The sequence below is a fragment of the Mytilus trossulus genome, chromosome 13, assembly GCF_036588685.1.
Source record: "Mytilus trossulus isolate FHL-02 chromosome 13, PNRI_Mtr1.1.1.hap1, whole genome shotgun sequence".
NCBI classification, from domain to species: Eukaryota; Metazoa; Mollusca; class Bivalvia; order Mytilida; family Mytilidae; genus Mytilus; species Mytilus trossulus.
In genome coordinates, this window is record NC_086385.1 from 38,828,618 (window position 1) to 38,841,389 (window position 12,772).

A 12,772-nucleotide genomic window follows, 5' to 3' on the forward strand; every position below is an offset into this window, starting at 1 on the left:
TCAATTACATTGCAAATATGTTGTGTATCTTGTCTGACTTTGGAAGACGGACACCCTTCAATACAGTGTATCAAAATTGAATTTAAATGTTATTTTTTTTCTTTTTTGATTGCATACGAATTTTCACATATAAGGTGAGTGAAAAGTTGTAAAATCATCATGGTGTTATTCATTACGACACGTTCATGCATTTCTATCATTCACGTATCTACATTGATGAATGTGATTTTTTTTTGACTTATTGTGTCGGAATATGTCGAAGCATTGGTTTCCAAGTTTAAATTGTTTTCACACTTTTGTTCTAGTCTTGAATTTTTATTAGCAGACTATACAACATAAGTTTTGCTCACGGTTTACGGCTGTTTAATGACATAAAGTTACCAATATCAAAATCAATTAAACTCTGTTTGGTGGGTGTTTCATGGCACTTATACTTCATCTTCTCTTTTTGTATATTAAATGTTTCTTGACATTAAGCTGTATCTTACTGACATATTATCGATATCTCATCACACTCGTGCATGTAGATGCCCTTGATGGTTTAGAATAGATATGGACTAGCGATAATAACTTTCGTTGTTGTTCAACGTCTTAGGTTATTCAAATTTCCTGAAATTCCTGTTCAAATAAATGAGATAAAAGAGATACATAAGGTAGCTTACTATGTTTAAATACAATCAATAACTGTTTTTACAAACCAAACGTCCCGTCCAAAAAGAAATCTCCAGTACCTTGAATAAAATGGTCTTCTATAATCTCAAAGGTGTAAGTACTGCAAGATTTTTATCATTCAAGTACAAGGGAACAAATCTCCTATTCTCTCTTACTTGAAACAAAGCACTTCTCTATAAGCTGTATGTATTTCTTTATTTAATGAACTTGAAGTTGATGCATATAGAAAAAAAACCATCCGTAATAGTATATTTTTAGTATTTCTATGGAAACACAATTGAATTCAGTTAGGTTATAGTTATATTTTAAGAAAAAAAATATGTCTTCGTTTCTATATTTGACTGACAGACAAATTGATTTAATTTGGAATTTACATACTATACTTCTTAAGACGTAGTATACTTTAAATCAAATTGCTGAAGTACTGGATGATCGCAAGTTCTTGTGGGTCATAAGCCTCATAAAAAATCATATCCCGATCTATACTTGAAAATTAACAAAAAATGATTAAGTTAGTGAACATATTTTTTTCTGAAATAAGTCCTGTGTGGATGATGAATAAATGACATGTACAGGGAATATAACCTCATTGTAATAACTATCATTTTTTAGTGATTTAATCATATAATAATTTGTTCTTCGTATACTCTGGTGTTTTGTTATATATTATATTGATATAGCAGTTATATAGAAGATCATCTAAATAATTCTTATGATAGTACAGTGCAAGTGCGCGGTGGACACTCTTCTGTAATAATTCGGATTTTTTAATAGATAGTATTTTAGTACTCAAACTTAGTTTCCTAATTTTGTTTCAAAACGTTCTCGAGATACTCTTCTGCAAGCGTTCCAACACAAATGTTTGGTATTAATGATTTGTTACTGATATATTATATATATATTTTCCTCACGACACAACATATTCATGTCATGTTTATATGTTCTTAAATACCATTTTGATTTCAATGAATAATTATTGATAAAATTAATATATGATAAGCGATAAGAAATGTTATTTTGCACTCGATGACATCCGCATAATTATACGAAACACATTCAGTTATCAGTCGGAAAAGTCACGTGAGTACAAATCTATGCGGCATTATAACACCAGAATAAAATCAAGGTCATCCGCTGTAAAAATGATTCACATATTCAGTTAATGGTTGTTAATTTTTTACATCTTTTTGATTTGTTAATTTTTTTCTAATCATGATAATGTCTAAAATAGTATTTTTATACCAGGTGACATGAATAAAGAAACGGAACCTCTAGGTGGCATGAATAAAGAGACGGAACTTCTAGGTGGCATGAAAAAAGAGACGAAACTTTTGTCAAATCTACCAGGTAGTTTTGAAGATATTTCAAAAGAAGATGAAGCAGTACTTTAAATAGAATATCAGAAAACTGGGTAATTGAATTTAAAAATCGGTAGAGTATATTAAGTCTTAGTTTACTGCTTGGTGTATATTAAGTTTTTTTCCCCTACTTTGATCGGGAAGACAACACACCTTTACATTTCATGACATCACACGTAGGAATGTCTAGTTTTGTACTTCTAAAAAGCACTTACTATTTTGGCATTATTTGTTGCATTTGTAGTGCACTTTTTTCAATTTTGAATGATGAACTGGATAGTTTTACCCATATGTTTTTTTCTGTGGTGTGTTAACTCAGTACTCTACTCAGAAACGTAACATATAATCATTCTACTTTTGTCTGTGATGGGTTGACCTAGTTTAAACAGTTAATGACACTTTACAATACTTGGTTTCTCTATTTAGAACATACAAAAAAGGCGAAAGACAACAAAGGGACATTCAATCTTATAAGACGAAGACAAACTAACAATGTCATGGCTAAAAGCAGGAAGCGACAAAATGAAAAACAGCAGTGTACAAAACACAACATTAAAAAATTGAACAACCGAACCCCCACTGTAAATTGGGGTTCATCCCAGGTGCTTCGGAAAGGTGATCAAATTCTGCTCCACATGTGACACCAATCGTGTTGCTCTTGTAAGTACCAAGTTCGTTGATACGGTGAACCTCGTAGAACAAATTCAAGGAAAAGTGGCCGGGATTTCAGTTACTACAATTGGAACATACATGTGGTTCTCGTCATGTGCTTAATATGTATTTTTTAACGGCCAACAACTAGTGATAGCGTCTGTTAATGTTTTAAAGGAATGCTTTAAACTATTTAAAAAAAAAAGATATATAAGTTGAAGGTACTAATCGATTATGCAGTAAGTAATGTAAATAGTGACTTTTACATACTAAAAGTTTAGTGTCCATACACGTCTTCGATTTCACTCCGAAAATATGTGTAAAGTTTTCAATGTCAATATAGATATGTTTGAATATATATTTTATCTTAAAGTCAATTGAAAGAGAACATTATAATACTTCTCATTTAAAAAGTTTTCTATATTACATTATTCTAACTTTTTACTAGTAAAGCAGATACCACAATCAGATAATACATCATACATGTCATAGTTGTCGACATAGACAGACCGAAATGTTGAGGAAAAGAGCGTTATTGACTCGTCACAACTTCTGGCTTTCGAATTTGAGAGACTTATGCAATCAAACCCAAGGCTTCAGATCGTAATTTGACCTATACAGATTTACTTTTACAAATTGTGACTTAGATTCATGGACGGTTGTTTTACTGGTACTCAAACACATGTTCTTATATCTTATAATGAAAGGCATAATAATTGGTTTTTTTTTGGTTCACATATAAACAAATTTGTTATTTTTGAAAGAAAAACTATCGTTGGCACAAAACAGTTTAATTTACAGAATGAAGCTCGGAGAGATAATCAATCAGAGCTTTTCTATTAAACAATTAATTTAGATACTTTTTAATTTAAAAGATATTTTAAAACCTTCATTCCCCATTTATTTTTTACTTTCTCAAGAGGTGAAACCTTTAAAGAAAATCCTAAAAATTAAATAATTTCATTTATAAAATATTTGTCTATTTAATTCAAATTGTTTTCCATTAATTTATAGTCATCATGATCTTAAGTAATTCAAGCTGCATATTTCTCGAAAATAAGTCACTTACCTTTGTTAATTCACATCAAATAATGTATTTTCATTTACAAATCTCTTTTAATACTGGATTGTTTTTTCTATAATGTTGTAATAATTTCCATCCTGGTATTTCAAGCTTTTAACTTGCTCATTTTAATCATGTAGCATTATTTTGAAAATACATTTTTATTGTTTCCATAAGAAATTACTCAGGACAATTATATTGTATATGGTTCTTGCATTATTACGTAGAAAATTTTGTATGTGTTTCACATCGCGTTTTCAAATACCAATCCAAGTTCATGATCAGATTTTATGAGTTACGAACAATAGAAACTAGTACAATCTCAACTTGAATAAAAGATTGGTAAGCAAAACAACAACCTAAGTGCGGTTCATGTTAATATTTAATAATTTAACCAACTTTTTTAGACGAGGTGTAAATAAGACTTGGTGTTCACCTCTATTTTATTTTATTAGAAATACCACATAAGACGTGTTCAAAAAACTGTTTTATACTTACTAGGAAGCAATTAGTTATAATCAATGTATCTGACCTTGCTATTGTATTTTTATTTTTAATTAATTGTCATATGTTTTTTATGGAAGGATAATTGTGCATCGCGAACATTTGTGTCCTAGTCTGGTTTTTTTCTGGCCAGGTTTGATAAAAAACTGGAATTATATATCCAGCTTACATTCATGTTATAGTAATCATACACCTAAGGATAGATGTGTCTGGATAATAATTCCGTCGGCCAGAGGCCGGAGTGGTTTCCTATCTAGACACGTCGTTTCCCGAGGTGTATAACTCACTTACACTCTATGATAAACCCTATATTTTTTAACATTGATTATTAAAAAAAGTACTGATAGCATATTTATTGACAATATCAGACCATGATCATGATGATTAATAATAAATTTATAAATTGTTACATTTACTCCCACTAGTAATCTTACTTTGACTATCTTCGTTCAAACGACAAGTGAGTAGATTTTACAACTGTCATAGCTGCTGTTTTGAGTATTCCCGTTTAACCCATGTGATAATATTGAGGTCAGCCGGTTAAGGTTGACCGTTTCTTACATTCTTAATTCATCATGCTCTTTGTATGCAGTTGTCAATATGGTCGGTCATAAGACGGACGACATTTTGAGTCATGCGTTAGATTTGGTAGAAAAGACTAAATATAAATGCTATAGTATATGTTACTGTTGTCAGGTAATTAAAGATTGCATATTTAGCTTTAATAATTATTCACTTATAGGGTCTATGCATCGAAAATTACCATATTTATTCTTAAACCAACTGTTTGCATGATACGGGTTATGTTCTTCTCATAAAATTTTATTATAGTATACTACGAAACACCTAACAGGAGGGATTGATTTTGATATTCATATGATGAAGACATAATCTTTTAATCAGTTTAATTAAGTTCTGGAGCTGGCTTGTCAGTAACTGTTCTTTCTATGGCTTACGTACTGATTTGGGCATTTCTAGAGTTCGCATTTGAACATACGTAACGGCCTGGATTTTCATTACTAAAACATAAGTAAACAACGTTTATAACAAAATTTTACCAATATACCTTCCGAGGTATAGTACATGTAGAAGAATTTACTCACCTGTGTTAAACTGAAGATGCAATTAGGAGCAATATAAAATCGGCGCAAACGCAAAATAACAATTTTAAAAATCGACGCAAATGTCATACGCTCACTGCTATTAGTCCTTTGTTAAATTATGTATCATTGTCATTTTGTTTTGTTTTGTTTGTTTTGTTATCTATTCGGACATCGAACTCGGACTTCTTCTGAACTTATTTTTACTGTGCGTCTAAATAAATACATCCTGTGTGGGGTTTTTCTACTTTGGTTCGGGGGAGGATTGAGATCTCAAACACATGTTTAACCCCCCCCCCTTGCGTTATTGCGCTTTTCCCAAGTCAGGAGCTTCTGGCCGTTGTTAGACTTGTATGAGTTTTAAATTTAGCTTCTTGTATATATTTCAGAGTTTAGTACGATGTCCTTTATCACTGAACTAGTATTCATATTTGTCTAAGGACCAGCTTAAGTATCCATCCTTGTGCGGGAGTTTCTCACTGAGTTGAAGACCCATTGGTGGGCTTTGGCTGGTGTCTGCTCTTTGGAACGGTTGTTGTCTCTTTGAAACACTCCCCATTTCAATTCCCAATTTTATATTTTACAATCTAAAGTACTTATAACTGTTCAAAAAAGATAATCATTTATTTTAAAAATGTTACGTTCTTTTGTAAAGATAAATGCTTTAGAATAGAGACATACGACTTGGATCAGAATTTTCTTCTTCTAGCAAAGACGAATTAAATAGATATTTTTTTTTCAAAAGTGAATAGTTACTTAATATTTTTTCGCTATTTGAATTTCTTAAAATGTGTCTAGTTTTATATAATCATAATCTTTTTTACGGGATGTAGTAGCAGGGGTTTCAAAAAATCCCACTCGTCACACCCTGTGGCCAAAATTCATTATTATTCGAAACAGTAGATCTGTTCAATTTACACTAGTTTTAGAAATAGAAACAATGAAGATTAACAATAAAGATGGAGTGAAACCATTTTGATAGAATACTACCAGGCTAAAACAAACTATACGGTATTTAAAAATGAATATTTTTATAACTGAATCAGACAAGACAGGTTAACTGCACTAGTATTTGTTTTGTAAGTTTTTGTACAAATGATGTATATTGATTTTGCTTCCATGTTGAGCAATAAATAATGTGAATATTTCTTTTTGTGTAACATTGCATTTTTTAGTCCTTCTTGCAATCCTCCTTAAAACTAAAAGTCATTTTATGTGGAAAATCAGAGGCAATTATTTTGGTAAAAAACAAAAGCTTCGAGCGTGATATGCAGGATATAATATACAATGACGAAAACATAAAACTCAATTTCATAGACTGCATTGTAAACCTCAGTGATTATAGAACTTCGAACTCGATTTTGGTTTCTATCGTTGTGTTCTTCTCGAATGTATTTGTTCACATTAAAAATGAGCTGTTAAATAAGTAAAAAATATATAAATAAAATGTTAAAAAGGGAGTTTTGTCTCTTAACGTTAAGTGCCTTTCACAATATTGATTTGTTTTACCAATAGTTAAAGAGGAATTGGTGTGATTAATTGTTTGCAAAAAAAAACACACAAACAATCACCCAAACCTTGCTACATGTATATTTAGTGTGCTAGCTATTATGTATGAGGTGCTGGATTATGTTACCTACTGTATTAAACTTTACGTTTCCAAAATATGTCCTGCCATGATACATTGGACTGTCAATTTGTAATATATTTTTTTTGTTTTATAATATTTTTATACATTGATGTGTTCGTTTGCCTGCAGGTAGTGATTTCAATATCGGGAATCACAAAAACATGTGTTCAGACAAGTATTTTTTACAGGCTGTATATTAAGCTGTTGAATATACATAGTTTACATGCTTTTTAATGTTTTGTGGCTTACAAATTTAACATTCTATTAAAAAGCAATGTCATTATAACCCTGCGATTTTAACTTTATGATAAGTTATGTTTTATTTTGTTGTTGCGTATTTTGGTATCCTTTTATATTAGGTCATCATATTTTTGTTATATATTTTGAGAATAGTATAAATGTCAAATATTTTTATTGAGACTACTGTTATTAATAATCTTGTATGCTATTGAACTAAGAATTGGCATTGTTAGTAATTAACAACATATCTTTGACTAAGAACAAACGTCTCAATTCAACTTTAATCACCTCATCAAAGCTCAATGACCTCTTATTCCTTTTCTTTTTAATTAGAAAAGTTACAAAGATGGATACATATTTGAATTAAAACAAATAAAAAGAACAAGAAATATTCAAAATGAATGATCAAACTAACAGAATAATATTATTATAATTAAACAAAAAAAATGTATAATTGATATACATTTATTTATACTTTTAGTTTGGTTACATCACGTTTAAAAATATCATTGAAACCCTCATTATAGATTAGCATCATCACTTATCGATTGGCAGCTGTCATTTAGATCTCAATATCATCACGACCTCATCATTGCATTTTACAAGTACGTGTCAGTAAACTTCGATTGAATTGAAACGCATTTTTCTTTACATCCACTCAACGAATACATTTATATTCGTCTATAATCAGAAAAATTAAATATTTGTATACTTTTGTATAATTTGTGTTGTTATGCTTACGAATTTTATAGCGATTAAAAATAATGTTGCTTTTGTCTCGTAGTCATTTTTCTTATACTCAATTTCTGTGTTATTATTTCAAAGTGATTCGAGAAAGAGCGGTTGAAGGAAATTTCGCTATATTGGCAAGTACATATCAGATGGAAAGTTACCAAAAAACATAAAAAAAACACTATTTGTTCATTTGTGGTCCATAGCCAAACGCTAGTAATTTAACAAGATATAATGTTGTTCATTGGTCAGTGTTATACATGTATGTCAATTCGAAATAAGTTATATATATTTGTTTTCTTGTAATGTAATTGATAATAAGAGGTAAAAGGTAAACATGTTTACACAAAATTGAGAGTTAACAAATAAAATAAAGTAAAAGGCGATAAAATAGATACCTCCACAGAAACCAAACGACGACAAAAAACAAAAGACATCTTCTGTAAAAAAATATATAAAATAAGGTGAAATGTTATGACTAGGAATGAGGCATGTGCACACATGTATCATAAAGATTTCTTAATGACGCAACATAATTGTAAATCACTGTACAGACGTCCTCAAGGAACACTATCATCCATAAAAAAGTATCAACATGACAAAATACAGCAATTAATAACAGCTGAATGACAGGCTATTTCATTGGGACAGGCACATATCTTTAAAAAATGGCGGAGTTAACATGTTATTGTAAGCGCTGAACCCACCACCTAACAAAACACAAAGTTGTAACACCAATGCATAAGAGTAAACAGTAGAATTGATTATAAGTGGCTAGACTCATCAGTTCGGCATATAATATAAAAAAAAACAATCATAAAAAATCACTACGTAACGACTTTTAAAGAGTTCTCGCCGTTACTGGATTATACTAGTCTCAAGCTTAAAAAAATCATCTTCTTCCAGACTAAATAAGTTCCAATCACTTAACATACCACGGACAGTCCTCGAAAATTGTCAGTTATCTATATGCAACCATATTCCACATATTCACAACAATTGTATATTTAAGAATTGCACAGTATCATTATGGGCGATAATATGTGATGGCATGGCTTCAACGAAAATAACACGGTTGATGTTGCTAATATGTGAAGAATAATATATATGCCTTATTTATAAACATTTTATCTGTAACGGATCCAGGACCTTTAAAATTCAAATTGAACACACGAAGTAAAAAAGGTTAAAAAAATCGGTATATTTCATTGACTCTACACAGAAAGCAATCTAGGGTCATGTTTAAATTAAAGGTTACACCTGGATAGATAATAATAGAAATGTAATTTAGAAAAAAAACTTTGTGAGAAAGAGGGTGTTTATGATTCACTATTACAAATATGTAAATGATCAAGACTTAGGCTTATACTTCTAAGTATGTTATTAACAACCTTAGCATTTGCTTAGAGATCTAGTAAAGGAAACATTTTTCCAAAGTTTTACGAGCATTAATTCCCGCAATTGCAGGGGCGGATCCAGTCATTTTGAAAGAGGTAGGGTTGTTCCAACCAAATATCCCTATCCACATGCATTGGTCGTCCAAAAAACCGGGTTCCAACCCCTTAAACCCTCTCCTTGAATTCACCACTGAATTGTATCTCTTTACCACAGATAACACCAATTCTATTCGTGGCGATATCAACGGATGGATAGGGGTCTCGCAGAATTTAACGATTCACTTAAAGTTACCGAAACGAAAATATGTAGACGTGCAAATAAGGATCCCTTATCACTCAGTTTTGTGAATTCGAAAAAATGAGTGAACTTCGAACACTATCAGGAAACCATTTTTCCGGGGTCTAAGGAATATCAAAATAACATTTGAAAATACGTTTTACAGAACATTACTAATGATATGTTTTTTCAGCGAACAGTGCGTCCGAAGTCTGAGAAAAGGCAAATGACTCTTTACTAAAATTCCAAAATAGTACTATATCTTATATATTATTCAATGACCTTTATGCTGATGTGGGTTATACATTAGAGTATATAGACTTTTGACAAAACAGAAACACATGTAAGCAAAGGAAGACAAGGTCGTGTTAGAATGATTTCGATAATTCACGTTATCACCTGATCGAAGTGAATAAATACGTTTTTTTTTTAATTTTGAAATGTGATCGACTTGAGAAATCGGAACTGAGAAACATATTCAAGCCGAAGAGAAGATAGTTTAACAAAAGCTTAGAACAAGCAGATCAAACATACAAAATATTAAGATTCAACGATAAAAAATCAATCAAAAGCGGAAATTCAACGGCGTCCTGCAGAGAAGATAATACATTAGATCATGGGAAACGTGAACCAATATCGACGGCGTAAATATGCTCGATGGGTTGTTTCTCATCATGTAGAGATGGAAAAAAAAGAATACTCTAATCTGTTCTCTACCGATAGTATAAACGTCGATAACCAATTCATAGTTCAAGTGCAGCTATTAAGGTAACACGATACCGAATGACGTTACGCCACGAGTTATCGTTCCTGACGTTATCGAATAACTTTCACACATGTATACAAGCCAATGAAGCAGGTTCTGCAATTAGAAAGAGATCTTAAATAATAAAACAAATATTTTTGGTAACTATGTGACATTTTTAACGGAAACTTTTTCTAGGTGCAGAGTGCCAAGAGTTTTGATGCAATACGTAACAGTTAACTTATTTGCATAGATTGCTTTATCGTTTTCCGGCAATTCTTTTGCTCATTGTTAACCTTTGAAAATGTATTACTTTACTTTTAAATATTCTGTTTCTTGAATATTTAAGCATCTGCACAATTTAACTATATATGTTCTTATCCATAAAAGACTGAGTTTTGTCACTTTATTTTATTCTTGGTTTACTTTTTGCAATATATACTTATTCATGATGCACGCAGTATCCCCATGGAATTTTCTTTTAAACGTAGAATTCTAATCTATAGAAACTTAGGATGATGTGTAAAAAAACAAGAATTGTACAACTATTAATTCGTGTTAAAATGGTCGTCAAAAACATCGCTCTGGCAAAATAAAAAGTTTATCATCTGGATGAGAATTCGAATAGAATTAGACGATAAAAAACCAAACATCTAAGTGAACGAATATTGAAGGTACAATACAGACATTGGACAAATATGCCATTAAAACATATGTATTTGACAAATCTAAATGAGCTTGCCCTGTATTACATGTAACAATATTAGTCCATACCAATTTTAAGAAAATTAAGTCGTCTCTCAGGCCTATAGATTTTTTGGAAAATTTGGTGTTCACCCCAAGAACCGGTTTGGCCACAACATAACAATTTCACGTTTATTTGCAATTTACATAGCGTGTATATGATAAGAATGTTTAAATGAACATATGTTCTCATAGTTTTTGAATTTATTCATTATAGATTGACAAAAACAGGCAAAGTTAAAAAATTTATGAAGTGTCCTACATTGTATATTTTGACTTTAGACTTTAGTGGAACCTTAACTCCTTCCCATTCAGGCATTTTAGGCCTTTACTTATAGAAAAGACACTATCGAAGTTTAAATGAATACTGCATTCGCATCAATGGTTATACACATGTCATGTTGGACTCAAATGAAAGATAATTATTAAATATGTCAGAAAATTAAGTTTGGAGATAATTCGTCATTTTTTGGTCACGTGGTTTATTTCCAAAAGTCACGTGACTGTTGGCGAAAAAGTGAAAAAAAACGAAATCCTTGGACAAAAAGTCATGCAGAGATATATTGGTGGGCTAATAGGGTCAGGTTTTGGTGGAAACACAATGCCTCGAGTCTGTTGAAGCCATAAAAGTTATCATAGTGGAATAAATAGACGCATAATATGCTATAGGCCTTGAAATATAGATGTCCGTAACATTCAAATTACTGATTTTAGACACCATTTTTGTCCGATTTCAAACTTGGACCCTAGTTATTGGTCTAATTCGTTTTCAATCAATCAGCAACTTAAACTTTGTTTATACAAGTGAAAATTCATCGAATTACCAATGCTAGCTTGATCTGGGACACCCTTGACCGAGCCCGATGGAGCCAAGGGGGTAAAAAAAGGGGGGGGGCAATTTGGCACACACATTCTTTGAAAAAAATTTAGCAGGTTTTCTTTTTGAAATTGAAAGTAGAGTTAAGTTAAGTTACGTTTAATATAGAAAATAATTTTTTCCAACTCCGGCAGTGAGATTCGAACTCTCATTCTTAGCGCCTTGGGATAGATCATCGTACCCCTGCACCACTGGCATTGTATTGAATTTATTGAAATTTAAGTACTTAAGTCTACTACTACGGAAGAAATTAAAAAAAAATGATATAAAGATTCTCACCCAGTTTGTTTTCCTTTTGGAATTATTTGTTCAGATGATAATTTTTGTTGCCAAATGCATGATTTTTACGCAAATCTAGGAGGAATCCACTCTTTACAATGCCATTTTTCATTGAAATATACATCTTCCTTTATTCAAACAAAAGTGTTTTCAACTTTATCATACCGCAACACTTACGAAACCATGTTTTGTTACATCTATTTCAACTTTGCAAAAAAAAATAGAATACTAAGAAATGACTTCGGATTTTTAGCATATTTCAAGTTTGTGAGTGCGCTTCTACTCTAAAAATTACATTTGCAACTAGTGTACAAGTTAGAACTATCAGTTTAATACTATTCTTCAAAAACTCACTGCACAGTTATTGAGAAAAGTCATAAATCCTCTTAAAAGAGCAGTTTTCTTTGCCCTTCTTTTTGAGAATTTTCCTCAAAATTCGAAGAAAAATAAATGTTTTTACAGAAGAATCACACATCAGTAAGAGGCTACTTATTTGTTAACTA